This window comes from Dama dama, chromosome 23, assembly GCF_033118175.1.
Source record: "Dama dama isolate Ldn47 chromosome 23, ASM3311817v1, whole genome shotgun sequence".
NCBI classification, from domain to species: Eukaryota; Metazoa; Chordata; class Mammalia; order Artiodactyla; family Cervidae; genus Dama; species Dama dama.
The window spans coordinates 13,324,598-13,342,099 of record NC_083703.1 but is presented as its reverse complement, the minus strand read 5'-3'; the positions used below and the strand labels follow the sequence as shown (position 1 = coordinate 13,342,099).

The 17,502-nt window shown below is 46.7% G+C and overlaps 1 long non-coding RNA gene across 1 annotated transcript in view; it reads right to left on the bottom strand.

Moving 5' to 3' along the window:
• Positions 1-3,064: 3,064 nt before the first annotated feature.
• The window catches only part of LOC133044594 (uncharacterized), a 36,097-nt gene continuing 21,659 nt past the window's right edge, over positions 3,065-17,502 (bottom strand). The window contains exon 4 of the long non-coding RNA XR_009689997.1: positions 3,065-5,256. This is a non-coding gene — a long non-coding RNA (uncharacterized LOC133044594). The remainder of the gene's footprint in view (positions 5,257-17,502) is intronic.

Genomic DNA, 17,502 nt, shown 5'->3' with positions numbered 1-17,502 from the left:
AGACATTTTGGGACCCTCACAGTTACAAAAAGAAAAAAAAAAAACCCCATACCTCCCAATGCACCATTCTCAAGAAGGTATCTGAAGACACTCCACCAAACTGAAAGGAAAATCTGAGAAAGTGGAAATGAGGGAAAATAAGGAACAGATTATCCTACATCTGAGCAAGTAAGAGCATCCCCGGGTGATGGTGGAGCGAGATCTCAAGATGCCAGCTGGCCCCCGGGCATAGGGTTCAGCTGGGCAAGGGGGTGGAGCAGCTCATCAGAGGCCCCAGAAGAGACCTTATGAGGATGGAATAGATGGAACACCTGAAATCTCTCAACGTCCTAAGCGGAGATGTCAATAAAAGAACTTGGAGTTTCATTAGTGACAGGTGCCTAGAAAAACCAAGGAAATAACAAGCTTGATTTCCCTTTGAAGAAAACAAAAATTTGCATCAAAAAGAAGAAATAGCTAAGGTTGAATAGTAGGGGATGCGTATATGGAAGCTCTGTACTATTATCACAACTTTTCTACATGCCTAAAATCAATTTAGGAGAAAAAGGAATTATAGTGCATGCAGCAAACCGACTCCTCACTGAGGGCAGGCAACTATGGGCCGTGAGCTGCCCTGTAGAAAGGCCTGGCAGGGCAGGGAGTTGGTGTCTCCAGCCAACAGCCCTGTGAGTGAGCTTGGGAAGGAAATCCCCCACACCCTGAGTTGATCCTCAAGATGATCACAACGGCCTTCATGAGAGACATTGAGTCAAAGGACCCAGCTAAGCCGCACCTGGCCTCCTGACCATTGAAACGGTGAGATGTTTATCTTCTCAGCTGCTAAGTTAGCGGTGCTTGGTTAAGCAGAAATCAATAACTGATACAGTACACTACCTGGCCCTGTATGCACAGTTGCCCCTGAACAACTTGGATGTTGGGCACCGACAGTCCACGCAGCCGAAGATCCAAGGATGAGTTTACAGCCAGCCCTCCGCATCCGCGTTCCACGCCCTCGGATTCAACCAATCACAGGCCGTGTAGCACTGTCATGCGCCTTCAGTGAAAGAGATCTGAGCATAACTGGGTGCAGTTCAGACCTGTGTTATTTGAAGCCACCTGTATCAAACCTAGGGAAGACTAAAAATTAATCTGTCCAGCGCCTGAGAGGATACAGGATGAGAAGGTCGTGGGCAGGACAGCTAAAGGCTCAGCTTTAACGAAGTCAAAACAAAGAAGTAGAAATAAGCAGTAAAATCAATGAAAGTGACTGCCTCTTCAAAGAAGAGAAGGGTGGGATAGAGAAATGCTGGGTGTTTTATCAAGAATCTTGTGTAACTATTTGACTTTTTAACCTTGGTGCATGTATAACTTTGATAAAAATGTAAGCTTAACAATTTCCTCACCACACAATTCAGATGTGGTTCTTTTTTTTTTCTTTTTGTCTCATCTAAAACTCCTTTTTTTTTTTTTTTTTTTAATTTCACAGAGTGGAAAGGCTCAGGCAGTTTTCCTCCAATAATTAGTCCTTTAGACTATGTTCTGACCCTTGAGTTTTCTTTCAGTCTTTCCTAGTTTGTAGAGCCTCAAAGCTTTTCACTCTGTATCAAAGCTTCTTTTTCCCTAAATCACTAATCTTTTCCGTTTTCTTTTTCTTTTCTTTGACTGTGTGTATGTATGTGTATATATGTGTGTGCACATGTGTATGTACGTGTTGTGTGTATGTGTATATGTAGGCATGGTGTATGTATGCATGTGTGTAGGTGTGTATGTGTATATGTAGGCATGTGTGTAGGTATGTGTGTGTCTATGTGTATGTGTATATATGTGTATGTGTGTATGTACATGTGTGTGGGGAGGGATCCTTTCCATTTCTCCCTTCCATCCAATGAAACAGAAAGCCCCATAGATGGATTAGTAGTGCCCCAGGATCTGGCTAGTGCCTGGCACATAGAAGGCACCCGGGACCTGTTATGTAAATAAATGAGCCTCCAAACTGAGTTACAATCCACCAAAGAGGCTGGAAATGCAAGAACTGGTGAAGCTGAAAGAGAAGGGGTGAGGGAAGGCCCTCGGCTCACAAACTCACACCCGTGCAGGGCTGTGCCCGTGCGGGCGTGGCTCCAGGCCGGCTCCAGGCCGAGCAAGGTGACAGCAAGCTGATAGCCACAACGAGCAGGGGGGGCCGAGGCTGCCCCAGAGAGATGCAGTGTCTGTGCAGACCAGTAACCAGCTCCCAGTCTCACGGAGGGAGCAGAGCTCGTCCCTGGAGGTGGAATCCACTCCCCCGAGACAAACAGCTCACACCTGGACGAGCGAGGGCGGCCCAGGAGTGGAGGAAGGAGCCACCGTCAGGACCTGACTTCTGCCTGGGGCGGTGCTGTTGACCAAATGGGGTCAAGGAAAGCGCCCCAGTGAGCCAGGCGAATTCCGGTTAACTCAGGCCACCAGGAACCCGTGACTCTCTTCCTTATGAGTTACAAGGTGTGGAGACTGAAGAGAACTATTCAATTTTAGAAACCAGATTACTTGATTTATGTCTGCCTGTCCCTCTGAGCCCCCAGACCCAGGGGGATAGGCGCCTGTCTACTGTTGCTTCCCAATCAAATCCTGAACGTCCTGCTCCATGCCTGGAACATAGCAGGTGATCAGTAAATATTGGATGGATGGATGAGTGAATGAGTGAGTGAAGAAGAGAGTGAGTGAACAAGTGAGTGAATAAATGAGTAAGAGAATGAGTAAATAAATAAGTGAGTGAACAAACGACTGAGTGAATAAGCGAACAAATGAATGATATCTCTGAGAGCTTGTGATGGAGAGTTCATTTTTTAAATTTATTTATTTTTAATTGAAGGATAATTGCTTTACAGAATTTTGCTGTTTTCTGTCAAACCTCAACACGAATCGGCCATAGGTATACATATATCCCCTCCCCTCTGAGCCTCCCTCCCAGCTCCCTCCCCGTCCCACCCCTCTAGGTTGACACAGAGCCCCTGTTTGAGTTTCCTGAGCCTACAGCAAATTTCCATTGACTATCTATTTTACATATGGTAATGTAAGTTTCCGTGTTACTCTTTCCCTACATCTCACCCTCTCCTCCCCTCTCCCCATGTCCATAAGTCTATTCTCTATGTCTCTTTCTCCATTGCTTCCCTGGAAATAAATGCTTCAGTGAGAGTTCATGTTCAATGGGGACAGAGTTTCAGCTGAAGAAGGTGAAAAATTCAGGAGGTGATGATGGTGAGAGCTGCACGACAATGTGAACGTACTTAGTGTCACTGAGCCGCACGGCGAATATGGTTAAAATAGTACATTGCATGCCTTTTACCACAATAAAAACAAAAATAAAAAAGAATAAATCTCATCGCATGCAAGGTTTCCCCTTCGTTTTATAAAGGATGAAACAGGTTCACTGGAGTTGAGTGAGTGACTCAAGTCTCAGTCCGAAGGTGGCAGGGCTGGAATTCAAACCGGGGGAAGACGTGACACTCCAGACAGATGCTCTGGGTTTGATTCCTGGATGCTACGTCCTGGTGATGTGCCTAAAGCTGGCACTCACCCTTCCTGACTCCTACTCCCCTGCCTGGAAGGAGGTGATCAGGACACCTCTGCAGACAGTCAATCCTGGGAGGAGGCGATCTGGTACAGGAGAAGCAGGTAGATGAATAGCTCAGGTACAAAGTAATTGCTCCTTGAATGTTCACTCTCTTAAAACAGTGCTACCTGAGTGGGAAGGGAGTTTGGAGGAGAGTGGATACATGTGTATGTATGGCTGAGTACCTTTGCGGCTCAACTGAAGCTATCACAACATTGCTAATCGGCTATACCCCAAAACAAAATAAAAAGTTTAAAAAATAAAGTAAAAACACATACAAATTTTAAAGGAAATTAACTGTAAAAGCCCTTTGGTATTTAATGCTTGGTAAAATTTGTTACTTTGGACTCAACTGGAAAACACTCTGATGCTGGGAAGGACTGAAGGCAAGAGGAGGAGAGAGTGGCCCAGGATGAGATGGTTGGAACACCAGTTCAGTGGACATGAACTTGGGCAACCTCCTGGGGACAGCAAGGAACAGGGAGGCCTGGTGTGCTGCGGTCCATGGGGTCGCGAAGAGTCGAACACGACTTAGCAATTGAATAACAATAACAACAAAATTTGTTAACTGATAAAATTAGGTAAATTTTTGATAATGGTTGCATGCTCTATAAAAATGTCTATAGATAAATAAAATAAAATAGTGCTGCCTCTTTCTGCATACACACTTAACACCATCCTTGGCTCACCCTCAAAACACAGTCAGGCCTCAATGAACGCAAAGGCTGAGCTAACCTAATCATTACCCATGACCAAGCTCGGCGGGTAAACAAATGAACGCTTTCTACCTTCCATAAGATGCACAATCAAGACTGCCACTCTTAGAAATGACACTGAAAATAACGAAACCCACCATTTATTGGAGACACAGAGTCTTTCCCACACACCCTTCCTTGACTTTCTAGAGTTGACGATTCTGTGCTGGTGCCTCCTGCCCCAGAAATATGTCTTGCTTCCCCTGAGCAGGGTTCTGGTTATTTGCCCAGGACTTGCTTTCTCTCCAGAGCAGTGCTGTTCAATAGAAACACTGGGTTGCCCAATAAGTTCATTCCATTACATCTTACAGAAAAACCCCAATGAAATGAACTTTTGGGTCGACACAATATAACGCAAGCCACATTTATAATCCTAAATTCTCTAGTAGCCACATTTTAAAAAGTAAAAAGAGCAAATAAGGTCCATTTCCATAATATATTCTGTGTAGCTCATTATGTCCACTCTATGACTGGTCCAACATGTAGTCAAGATAAAAACGATTGGTGAGCTATTTACCTTTTATTTTAGTACCAAGTCTGAAATTGGTGTATAATTTATGCGCGGGTACATCTCAATAGGGACTCACCACACATCAAGCCCTACTAGCCGTGAGTGGCCTGTGGCCCCCAGGGCACATCTCTAAGGACTCCTAAGGGTAGGAGTCTTGTCTGTCCTGTCCACCCTTGTAACCTCAGGGCCCAGCACAAGGCTGTCATAGAAGCCAGTATACAGAAGGAGCTCAATAAGCACACTCTAGATGATTGGACGGATGAATGAAGGGGATTCCAAATGCGTCATTAATTAAAAAAAAAAAAAAAAGAAAAAAAACAATACTTAACCTTGGTCCTACCTGTGAAATGGGCTGCATGGCCCAGCAGGTCCACAGAGATCTGGGAAGTGGGTTGTGGTCATGACTGTGACCCACGTTCCTAGACAGAAAGATAACAGGCTTCAGCAGAGAGGAAACGATAAAAGTGCCAGAAAGATATTCAAGCCTGACCTGGGTTCTTTTCAACAGCAGTCGAATTTTCCCATCTCTGGCGGTTTGGGAAGGGAGAGTGGGGGTGCGCCTGAGAACGTTTGAACCCTAACCCTGCCTTCCTCCAGCTGTGGGGCCTTAGGCAAATGACCTCACCTTTTTATAGGCCAGTGTCCTCACCTGTAAAACCTCATTCGGTTGCTCTGATATCACCTATATGTGGAGTCTAAAATATGGCACACATAGGGACCTCCCTGGTGGTCTAGTGGCTAAGGCTCTGGGCTCCCAAGGCTGGGGGTCCAGGTTCAATCTCTGGCCAGGGAATTAGACCTCACAGGCCCCAGCTAAGGGTTCACAACTGCAACTAAAGAACCTGATCCAGTGTGGCCAAATAGATATTTAAAAAAATAAAATAAAATACACAAATGAACTTATTCAAAAACAGAAAGAGACTCACAGACACAGAGAACAAATGTATGGTTACCAAATGGGAAAGGGGGTGAAGGAAGGATAAATGAGCAGTTTGGGATTAACAGATACACACTATTATATGCAGAATAGATCACCAATAAGGTCCTAGTGTATAGTACAGGGAACTATATCAGGCAGTAAACTATAGTGTAAAATAACCTGAAAAAGGTTATTTTACACACACACACACACACACACACACATACATATATATATACACGTCTGCATAACTGAGGGCTTCCCAGGTGGTACTAGGGGTAAAGAACCCACCTACCAATGCAGGAGACATAAGAGACACAGGCTCGATCCCTGGGTCAGAAGATCCCCTGGGGCAAGGCATGGCAACCCAGTCCAGTATTCTTGCCTGGAGAATCCCATGTTCAGGGGAGCCTGGCGGATTATGGTCCATAAGGCCACACAGAGTCGGACACGACTGAGCAGCTTAGCATGCATGCACACACATGCATAACTGAATCACTGTGCTATACACCTGAAACTAACACAGCATTGTAAATTAACTATACTTCAATTTAAAAAGAAAGAATCCAAATGAAGTGCTTAGGGCAAGGTCTGATGAAGAGAAGCACTAAGTGGGAGCAGCTTTTGTTCTTCTTTCACGTCCTCCAAGCCCCCTATCAGCTCTCCCCTTCCTGATGTTGCCAATTAGAACCCCTGTGACACAGCCATGGGGCTCTTGCTAAACCAGTTTCCTCGGCATTCGCTTCCTCTTTTCTTCACCTCCTTTGTTGCTCAACCTGCCACTATCTGATCTGTTCCACTTTGCTTTTCCACTTTGCTTCTTAGCTCTGGGACATCTTCTCCTCCATGAGCCAGGTAACCGCCCTCCAAACTGCCTCCATATCATCATCTTCCTTAAGACATCCTGGTTCAGAGTCTGGAGAGTATAAGTTCACTGGAGATGTTCTATGGGATTCTTGAAGAAGAGCACAGATGACATCATCACCTGCATCCTCATTCTCCTCTGCACAACAGCACACCTTAGCTATCACCGGTGCATCACCCACCACAGCCCAAGAGCCTAAATGGCCCCTGGGTATGGAGGCGTGGACCACACACACAGGATAATAGCATTCAGGAGTTAAGTGAGAGGCCAGGTAGCTAAGGACACACACCACCATCTTATGAAAGGCACCCAGAGAGTCCATCCGCAACAACTGAGGTCGTGCCTTTGTCCTCAGTGGAATTTCTACTGAACAAGCCAGGCCAACCTCTCCTTCCCTCTGACTCTGTTCTTCCAATGGACTCTAGTTATTTTTAATGCATTTTTAATTGACATAGTTGAGGGCTTCCCTGGTGGCTCAAATGGTAGAGAGTCTGCCCGCAATATAGGAGATCCAGGTTCAATCCCTGGGTCAGGAAGATTCCCTTGGAGAAGGGAATGGCAACCCACTCCAGTATTCTTGCCTGGAGAATTCCATGGACAGAGGAGCCTGGTAGGCTACAGTCTATGAAGTTGCAAAGAGCTGGACACAACTGAGCTACTAACACACACATAGTTGCCGTACATGAGTATATAAGTTACAGGTGTACTATACAGTGATTCACAATTTTTAAAGGTTATACTCTATAGTCATTATGAAACATGGGCTCTATTCCCTATGTTGTCCAATATATCCTTGTACCTTGCATGATGCATGCTCAGTTGCTCAGTTGTGTCTGACTACTTGTGACCCCATGGACTGTAGCCCACCAGACTCCTGTGTCCATGGAATTTCCCAGGTAAGCATACCGGAGTGGGTTGTCATTTCCTCCTCCAAGGAATCTTCCCAACCCAGGAATCAAACCCGCATCTCCTGCATTGATAGGTGGATTCTTTATCACTGAGCCACCTAGGAAGCCCTATCCTTGTAGCTCATTCCATACATAATAGTTTGCACCTCCATTAACAGTTTGTACCTCTTACTCTATTACCCCTCTATTGCTCCTCTGCCCGAGTAACCACTAGTTTTTCTCTAAACCTGTGAGTCTAGTTTAAGGAGCAGGACCAGCTGTCATCTTGCCCGAGAGAGCTGCAAACCCAAGGATCATCCTGCTGTCCCCTGGCCAGCAACCAGGGAAGTGACTTGACTCCATACAAAATATTTATCCAAGAAGAGTGATAGCCATTGGCTAAACCCATTAGCCTGGCTCTTTAGGAGATCCAGAATGAAGAACATGGGAATAATTGACTAGTCGGGGAAGAAGATATAGCCAAACCAAACACAGATGGAGAAGCAGAGACACCCGTTAAGGAAACACAGAGTGTTCACCCTCTAGGTCGCTTCAGATGTTCATGAGCAAACTGAGTTAGACAGAGAAATCGGGTGTGATGTGAGCATCGCTTCCTGGTTACACTTACAAACTGGAGCAACTTTACAGTCAACGCCCATCTGGCCTGTGCTGCCTCAAAAACAACCAGCTGAGTCAGATCTTACCTGGGACACTTGATGGACAGGTAGGTGCCATCCCAGGGCAGCAAGAGGGAGGGGAAGGGCAGTGACAGGGCGGGAGAAGCAGATCCACACAAGCGGTGTGCTATTCAGCGTCAGCGCCTCCAAAGAAAACACAGCTGGTGGTTCCTTCACGTGGGACCTATCAGGAAGGTCAGAGGGCATCACCGCCCCCAGGACACCTCAAGGGCAGGGAAGGAGGGGGCAGGGGAGGGAGGGAGAGGAATTCATGCTGCAGCTGTGGCACGTCCCCCGTCTCAAGGGTCAGGGCTCATTACACGGGGCATCAAGCCTCCCCCTCTCCGCCCCACACCTTGGGCTGTCTTCACCCCCTGGAGCATGAACTCACCTGCACTTCTGGTTGATCCACCCCTCCCCCCCCCTCCACCGTTAGCACCTGGGAACCCACACCACACACTGCAGCCCTTCATCTGAGCTGGATGTGGTGGGAGCAGCCAGGGCCATCATGAGCCCCATGAACTGGGGAGGGGGATTAGGAGCCAGAGAGGCTGCAGCGCCCACCAGCTGAGAGCCCGGGGAAGGCAGGTGGGACCCGCGAGACTGGGGGGTGCATGCCTGCATTCAGCCCAGGGCAGTCCTTTGGAGTCACGAGTTTCCCTTTTTACAGTTCAAACAGCAGAACTCAAAATGCACACTGTGTCATTATCACCCTGCTTGAGCTTTAGCGTCACTATAATCCCTTCCCAGATCAGCTCAAGCAGAATCTGTTCCAGCTTTGCACCTTCTGGACGCAAATCACCTTACTACAACCCCACCTCCCCGATAAACCCTCCATACTTCCCTTAATCCAACATGTGTAGATTCAAAGACTGAATATTCCATCCAGAGGCAAAGCACCCATGATCAGACTATGGGCCCTGATAATCTTATATGGAAACTAGAATGGTGAGCATCATCTCTCTCCCCAAGCCCAGAACCTCTACATTCCTGTTGGGGTTGTTTACAAAAGCCATATGATGCTTTTTTTAAAATAAGTACTTCAAAGGACATGGCTTAGGCAATGAGAACCTCTATATTCCTGTTGGGGGTATTTACAAAAGCCATTTGATGCTTTTTTTTTTTTTTTTTAATAAATAATTCAAAGGACATGGCTTAGGCAATGACATGTAAAATTCAAAACACTTCATTATATCAAGTGGCCTGAGAATGTGGATATGGGGTGGGGGCTGTGCAGAGTAGTGGGGAAATTCACACGTGAAGGCAGAGTGGTGGGTTTCTAGTCCTGCTCAGGCACTGACAGCTGTGTGCCGTGGGTGGTACCCGGCAGCATCCTCCTCCGTAAAGAAGGGAGTGAGAACAGATTCCCACAGCGCTGGCATCCTGTGATTCTATTTTACCGTGACTGAGCCAAAGAAAGCACTTCGTTTCATTTCAAAGTCCGTTACTCCAATTTTCAAAAATTAAGAACTCCTCGGGTTCAAAATTGAGAGGCATAGAGCTTACCACTGCTCTTCTTTCAGATAGAGTAAAACGCTTTCTAACCAGGGTCCGTATAGTTTGGCAATCACAATGCAGAGTTTCCTTTGATTCTAATGACTCTCATGACTGTATGGCTAGAGTCTGAAAGTCTGGTTACCTGGGCTGGCTTCTCCCACAGAAAGGTGGAGAGCTGCCTCCCTTCTAGACGACAGGTTGTCTGTCTATCAACAGACTGAACGGTGCTGTGGAAACCCTCCAGGGGGACTCTGGTGCTTTAACTGGGCTACCCCTCAAATGTGTATCCATGAAGGCTTCATCTTAAAATAACTGGGATTCTGCTAGTTCTGGCCACCAGCTCACTATGAGGAAAATACCACAACCAAAATGAATGAACTGAAGATCAAAGAAAACAGGAAGGAGACGTTTGGGCTGCCTGGACCAAGCTTGTAAACCATGTGGGAGGGACAGGGCAGGATGTGATACACAGTGCAGAGAGTGTGGAGAGGAGCCCACCCTGCTCTGAGGTTCAGGAGTAGTCAGAGAGGGTCAGAACGCTAAAGTCCAGGAGGCGCAAGTCCATCCCATCTGGGAAATGTAGACTCAGGGTGCTGGCCACCAAAATGTCATTTGCTTCCATGTAAGGTATGTCCCATTTTTCAGGTATTAAATATAGTACCAGCTATAAATGGCATAGCCAAACTGGAAGGAAAGTGACCCTCACCCTGGATAAAACTTAAGATTTCCTTACAGGTGAACAAGGAAAACTTTTGCATCATTCTCAGTAGATCTCCAGATCAAAAGAACACTCAACAGTCTCTGTAGATATCATAAGAGTTAAGAATTTCTGTTATAGGGGGCTTCCCTGGTGGTCCAGTGGATAAGACTCTCCACTCCCAATGGGGAGGGGTCCGGATTCAATCCCTGGTCAGGGAACAAGATCCCCCATGCTGCAACTAAAGATTCCTCATGTTGCAACTAAGACCCTGCACAGCCAAACAGAAAATTTTGTTAAAAAGAGTTTGTTATAAATTAATATGAGACACGGGTCTCATTAAACAATGCTAGGTTCTTAGTGATGTCGCTGCAGAAGTACCTATGCACTGTTTTGTGTTAAACAATATTTTTTTAAAGGTGCTCTCTATTTGCAGAGCTGACACGCTGGCAATGAACCATCTAAATGTTTAATGAATGACAACACATGGCACGCATGACCCGGAGCAGAGCCTGAGGCCACAGGAGAAGGAAGAGGCAAGGACTGACCAGGGCAGTAGGTGGGGCTGGTGGAGGCAGTCTGGCTGGCAGGGGTGTGGGCCACAGACCCTGAAAGGGGGCAGGAGGCCCTGGGAGCAGGCCTTGAGGGCCACAGGAAAAATCCTTGTAACTGTCCAGAGCGGTGCCTGGGGGCTCCATCCCCTAGTGGCAGTCCAGCTCCCCCAACAGTCACCCTGCAGAATGAATGGGTTTTGTTTGGCTTCTCTGACATGCATCTCAATACAAGAGCTTTTGCCTGGAGTGAGTCAGAAGCAGGAAAGTCTCCAGCCTCACCCCAGCTGGTACTTTTCCATCCCTTCCCCTGGATTACATAACATGCCACATTTTTAGAAACTTAGTTCTAGCTTCAGAGATGCCTGTGCAAAAATTCCAGCTCTCCAGTCCTCAGACTCTCAAAGGTTTAAGAGAGGAGATGCTGGTGTTTATTGAGCTCCGAAGAATAGGGAGTGGAGAATAACGTATCTTCTTATAGGGTCTAACCTGGTCACCTGTAAATAGCTCCTTCCTACCTTTTGTGTTTAGGTAGGGACATGGTCAGAGAACCTACATACAGCTGGGCTTTTACTTGTTTCCAGAGAAGCACTTGGGAAAGTGCCCAGCTTGGATGTAGTGTTACATATGGAGGTATGACATTAGCTGCAATTCATACAAGCATGTAGATGATTGACTGAAATTCATCCTAGCATGTGGATGATTGATTGTAATTCACACTAGCATGTGGATGATTGATTATAATTCACACTAGCATGTAGATGGTTGGCTGAAATTCATACTAGCATGTAGACGATTGATTGCAATTCATACTAACAAGTAGATAAATGACAGTAGTTCATACTAGCATGTAAAATGGTTAATAAAGGAAATTTCTTGGGACCATCTGGAGAAGACTGGGCTCCTGAAATAAGGAGAGACTGAAGCCAGAGGAGAAAAACATATCGGCAGAGATGGAGGGAAAGGGGCTCGGGGTAAAAGGAAAACAGAGGCAGATACAGCCTCAATGACTATCAGGTTCATTTTGCCTGATGACAAGTTACAAGGACCTAATTCCAGGTCTCTCTCTTCTCACCTCACCTGCTAGAATGTCAGCCTCATCCTCTTGGAGCCATTTGTCCAAAGCAGCCCCTTGTCCCTGGTGACAAATTCTGACCAAGTCCTCACCAATCTAAGTGCCTGGGAAGGAAAAAACAACAGCCCAAGGCCACCTTGCCCTCAATGGAGCTTCAGGCAAAGCCATGTGCATGGGAAGAAGCATCTCCTTGTTTAACATCTGCTCGGCCACCAAGGATCATGAAACCATAGTCCCAGCTCCAAACCCTGAGCCGGAGCCAAGCAGGAATGGAAAGAAATGAAGGAGCAGGCAGGAACGTGGGCTGCAGCTGTGCAGACGTCCCTGTGGGCCAGGCCACTGCCCTTCCTCCTCGTGCCCGCGAGTGCTGACATCTGGCATGCGTGCCATTCTCCGGGAGCTTCCCGTGAAAAGTTGCACTGCAGGTAATAGTGTCACATCAACTTCTGGGAGAGCTAAAGCTTAGTTGTGGCCTAATGTGTTTTTAGGCCACTCATTTCTGCAGCAGTGGCCACTGCCTTCTGGTCCCCTCATGTTGCACAACTTTCCAAAGTGCCAATGGACCTCCCTACACCCTCGGTGTCAGGTGAAACTACGTTTCAGATGGATGTGCAGCTAAGACCCTGAGAGGCAAACTAGGGGAGAGGGGGAGGGTCCTGATATACTGATGGAAGTCTGCAGACCCCTGTCCTTGCTTCGAAACAAAGACAAGCACATGTAGCATAGTTGTCCTGCACCCCGCAGGGCAGGCGGCTTTCCTTCGGGAGCCCTCTCTACATGACAACTGCTACAGGGCAATTGCAGCAGTTGAGCTCCCCCTCCAAAGATTCAGCCATCCAGCCAGTCCACGGAGAGATATGGTGACCCCTAGTTTTTCACCTAATAAATATCTAGTAGCAGATACACATTGAGCGCCAATTTTATGCTGAACACGGGACCAGACACAAGTGACCAAAGAGAAAAAGATGTGCTCCCCACCTCCATATCCTAAAAGAGTCTGACAGTCTAGGTAACAATGGTTACACCTCTTCCCAACTCTGCGTTCAGAAGATGTCACGGGGGCAGCTTGAAATCAGTCATGTGGGAGAATTTACCATACAGAAATGGGCAACCACTTCAGGTCCGGGTTTTGTTATTGCTGCTTTGGTTTCTGTGGTGTGCTTTTGTACGTGTGTATGTTTGAGGTGATTTGCCAGCACATCACTATATAACAACGGTGCGACTGAATATCTAGGACAGAAAAGCACAGTCTTCTGCCTTAAGGGATGGGGTAAGGCTTTTACACAGGAGAGGGCATACTGTGTGTGCATTTCAAACTGAGTAAGATTTCACCAGGCAGCAAAAGAGGAACAAAGAATTCCAGAAAGAATAACCTGAGTCAAGGCACAGACATTTCTAATTCAAAAGGCTCTAGAGATTCAGGGAAGGAAATCAATAGAGTCTGATGTGCTGCCCAGGGAAGGTTGCTGCTGCTAAGTCGCATCAGTCGTGTCTGACTCTGTGCGACCCCATAGACGGCAGCCTACCAGGCTCCTTTGTTCCTGGGATTCTCCAGGCGAGAGTACTGGAGTGGACTGCCTTGCCTGCTCCACCAGGGAAGGGAATTGAGCTTTAAAGAATAGATAGGATGGGTCTTTGGCAGATGTGGTGTGGGGATGGGTAGGGAGGAAGGACATGAGGATGGAGCAGATGTTGCAGGTGAGGTAAGAAAAGGGAGATCTGGAATTAGGTCCTTGCAGTCAGGAAAAATTAAGTCCTTGTCATCAGGAAAAATGACTTTGACAGTCATTTTTCTGTATCTGCCTCCATTTTCCTTTTTTCCTTGAGCCCATTTCAGTCCATCTCTGTTAACACATGTCTGCCTTCAATCCCTCTTTATTTCAGGAGCCCATCCTCTCTAGATGTTCCCATGAAACTCCTTTTCTCTATCAACCATCGACATACTAGTATGAATTGCAATCAGTCATCCACATGCTCTGATAAATTGCAGGTAACATTCTGCCTCTATGTGTGACACATACATTTAAATCTCCAACTGGGCACTTTCTTAGGTGCTTCCCTGCAAGTGACAAGATAAAACCCAGTCTGATCAGCATGGAGCTGGGTAGCTCAGCTTAGGAAGGAAAGACTGATGCCTCTCTCTTCTATCCTTCCAATCCTTGGAGTCCCCATGGTAGACGTTACACGTAAAGGAGAACAGTGAGTGAAGCTGCACAGAAAAACCATAGCTTCCATGTGTCTGCACATCATAAAGACAGCAAGGATCTGTCTCCAGTTCAGACTCCGATGTTATCAGGATCGTCCCCAGGTGAGAAACTCCTTACTTAAAAAGCACTACTTATCCCCTTCCTTTTCCCCAATAACACAAATAGTGAGCAGAGAAATTCTGTTTTTATGGTTTAAAAATTAGCACAAAAGACCGTCACATTAAAATGGCCAAAATCCAGAACACTGGCAACATGAAATGCGGGTGAGGATGTGGAGTGACAGGAATTCTCATTTGTGGCTGGTGGGGATGCAAAATGACACAGCCACTTTGGAAGACAGTCTGGCAGTTTCTTACAAAGCTAAACATACCCCTACCACACAATCCAGTAAGTATATCCCTTGGTATTTACTCAAATAAGCTGAAAACTTCTGTCCGCACAAAAACCAGCACACAGATGTTTATAGCAGCTTTATCCATGACTGCCAAAACTTGGAAGCCACTAGGATGCCCTTCAGTGAGTGATGGATAAATAAACTGCGGTGCATCCAGACAATGGTGTATTATTCGGCGTTAAAAAGAAAGGAGCCATCAGCCAAGAGAAGACATGGAGGAAACTAAGAAGCCAATCTGAAAAGGATGCACACTATATGATTACAACCACGTGACATTCTGGAAAAGGCAAAACTGTACAGACAGGAAGAGGATCAGTGGTTGCCAGGGGCTGGTGGGGAGAGGGATGCAGTGGAGCAGAGAGGGTTTTTTAGGGCAGTGAATACAATGTTACAATGATAGATGCTATTATGATACATTTGTCCAAACCTACAGAACGTGCAACATCAAGAGTGAGTCCTAACGTCCACTGCAGCCGTCGGGGGATGGTGACCCAGGTTCCTCAGTTATAACAGGTGCCCGGCCAGGTTGAGGATGTTGATCAGGGCGAGGCTGTGCCTGAGTTGGGGCAGAGGGCGTATGGGAAATCTCTGTACTTTCCCCTCAATTTTGAAACCAAACTCCTCTAAAAAATAAAATGCATTTTTCCAAAAAGATTTTAAAACTTAAGGGAAACAGCCTGAGCTTTCAAGGGGTCTCTGCTCCCCCCACGACCCCCAGCCCCTGAAGAGGGTTTCCTCCACTATATTCCTGGGAGCCACCAGATGGCGCTGCTGCAGCCGTCAGCGCGCCCGTGACTCGAGGCCAAATTGGTGAGGAGCCTGGTTCCAGCAGCAAACGCCTGGCAAGGATTCGTGTCAACATGGGGACTAACAGATCCCTCAGGAGGGCTGAGATGAAGCTGGGAGAGTGAGGAGCAAGTAGAGAAAGGAGAAAAGAGAAGTCTGACAGGGAAAGGAAAGTGATGATCAGCTAAAGGTTGGCTCAGAAGGCATCCCGGTGTTTCATCACTAAGACTTCCCCATGGACAGTTTCATTTAAAAGGGCAGAAAAGAAGAGCAAATTAGAGGGATGCGATGCCATCTAGTTTGTGCTTGGCTTTGGAAGACGGTCTAAGAACCTGCCCTGGACCGTGAGGAGACGGTGAGCACCCGAGGTTCAGCTCCAGGGCAGACAGCGCGCTTGCCCCGCGTATCACTCCCCGGCTGCAGTCTCCTGCCTTGCTCCTCAGAGCCCCGGCGTCTGGCTCCTGCCTCTGCCATACACTGCTGGGCCTTGCCAAGCCTCCGGGGATAATATTACAACCGCCTTCTCATAGCCATTCTGAGATCATTTGTGTGAAAAGTATCCTGTAATCGGAAACCTTTGCAATCATTATTTTTACCATCATCACACGCTGCACAGCCCCACTTCCAACAGCTGTTCCCACACACAGAGGCATCACACTTACCATAGCTGTGCTTCCAGGGTTTTTTTTGTTTTTTTTTAATTTTAAAAATTGACGTATAAATATCGACTTCGGCTTTATTGACTATGCCAAAGCCTTTGACTGTGTGGATCACAACAAACTGTGGAAAAGTCTTCAAGAGATGAGAATAGCAGACCACCTAACCTACCTCCTGAGAAATCTGTATGCAGGTCAAGAAGCAACAGTTAGAACTGGACATGGAACAACAGACTGGTTCCAAATAGGAAAAGGAGTACATCAAGGCTGTATATTGTCACCCTGCTTATTTAACTTATATGCAGAGTACATCATGAGAAATGCTGGACAGGATGAAGCACAAGCTGGAATCAAGATTGCTGGGAGAAATATCAATAACCTCAGATATGCAGATGACACCACCATTATGGCAGAAAGTGAAGAGGAACTAAAAGCCTCTTGATGAAAGTGAAAGAGAAGAGTGAAAAAGTTGGCTTAAAGCTCATCATTCAGAAAACTAAGATCATGATGGCATCTGGTCCCATCACTTCATGGCAAATAGATGGGGAAGCAATGGAAACAGTGACAGACTTTATTTTTGGGGGGCTCCAAAATCACTGCAGATGGTGACTGCAGCCATGAAATTAAAAGACACTCGCTCCTTGGAAGAAAAGTTATGACCAAACTAGACAGCATATTAAAAAGCAGAGACATTACTTTACCAACAAAGGTCCGTCTAGTCAAAACTATGGTTTTTCCAGTAGTCATGTATGGATGTGAGAGTTGGACTATAAAGAAAGCTGAGCACTGAAGAATTGATGCTTTTGAACAGTGGTGTTGGAGAAGACTCTTGAGAGTCCCTTGGACAGCAAGGAGATCCAACCACTCCATCCTAAAGAAGATCAGTCCTGAGTATTCATTGGAAGGACTGATGCTGAAGCTGAAACCAATACTCTGGCCACGTGATGTGAAGAACTGACTCATTGGGAAAGACCCTAATGCTGGGAAAGATTGAAGGTGGGAGGAGAAGGGGACAACAGAGGATGAGATGGTTGGATGGCATCACTGACTCAATGGACATGAGTCTGAGTAAACTGCGGGAGTTGGTGATGGACAGGGAGGCCTGGCATGCTGCAGTCCATGGGGTTGCAAAGAGTCAGACATGACTGAGTGACTGAACTGAACTGATTGACATATAGTGGATTGACAATGTTGTTAGTTTCTTGGCATCTGGCTTGGCATGCATGCTCATTCCTGTCTGACTCTTGTGACCACATGGGCTGTAGCCCACCAGGCTCCTCTGTCCAAGGGATTCTCCAGGCAAGCATACTGGAGTGGGTTGCCATTTCCTTGTCCAGGGGACCTTCCCAACCCAGAGATCAAACCTGCGTCTCCTACATTGCTGGCGGATTCTTTACCCCTTGAGCCATCAGGGAGGTTTTGCTGGACAGCAAAGTGGCTCAGTTACATGTATA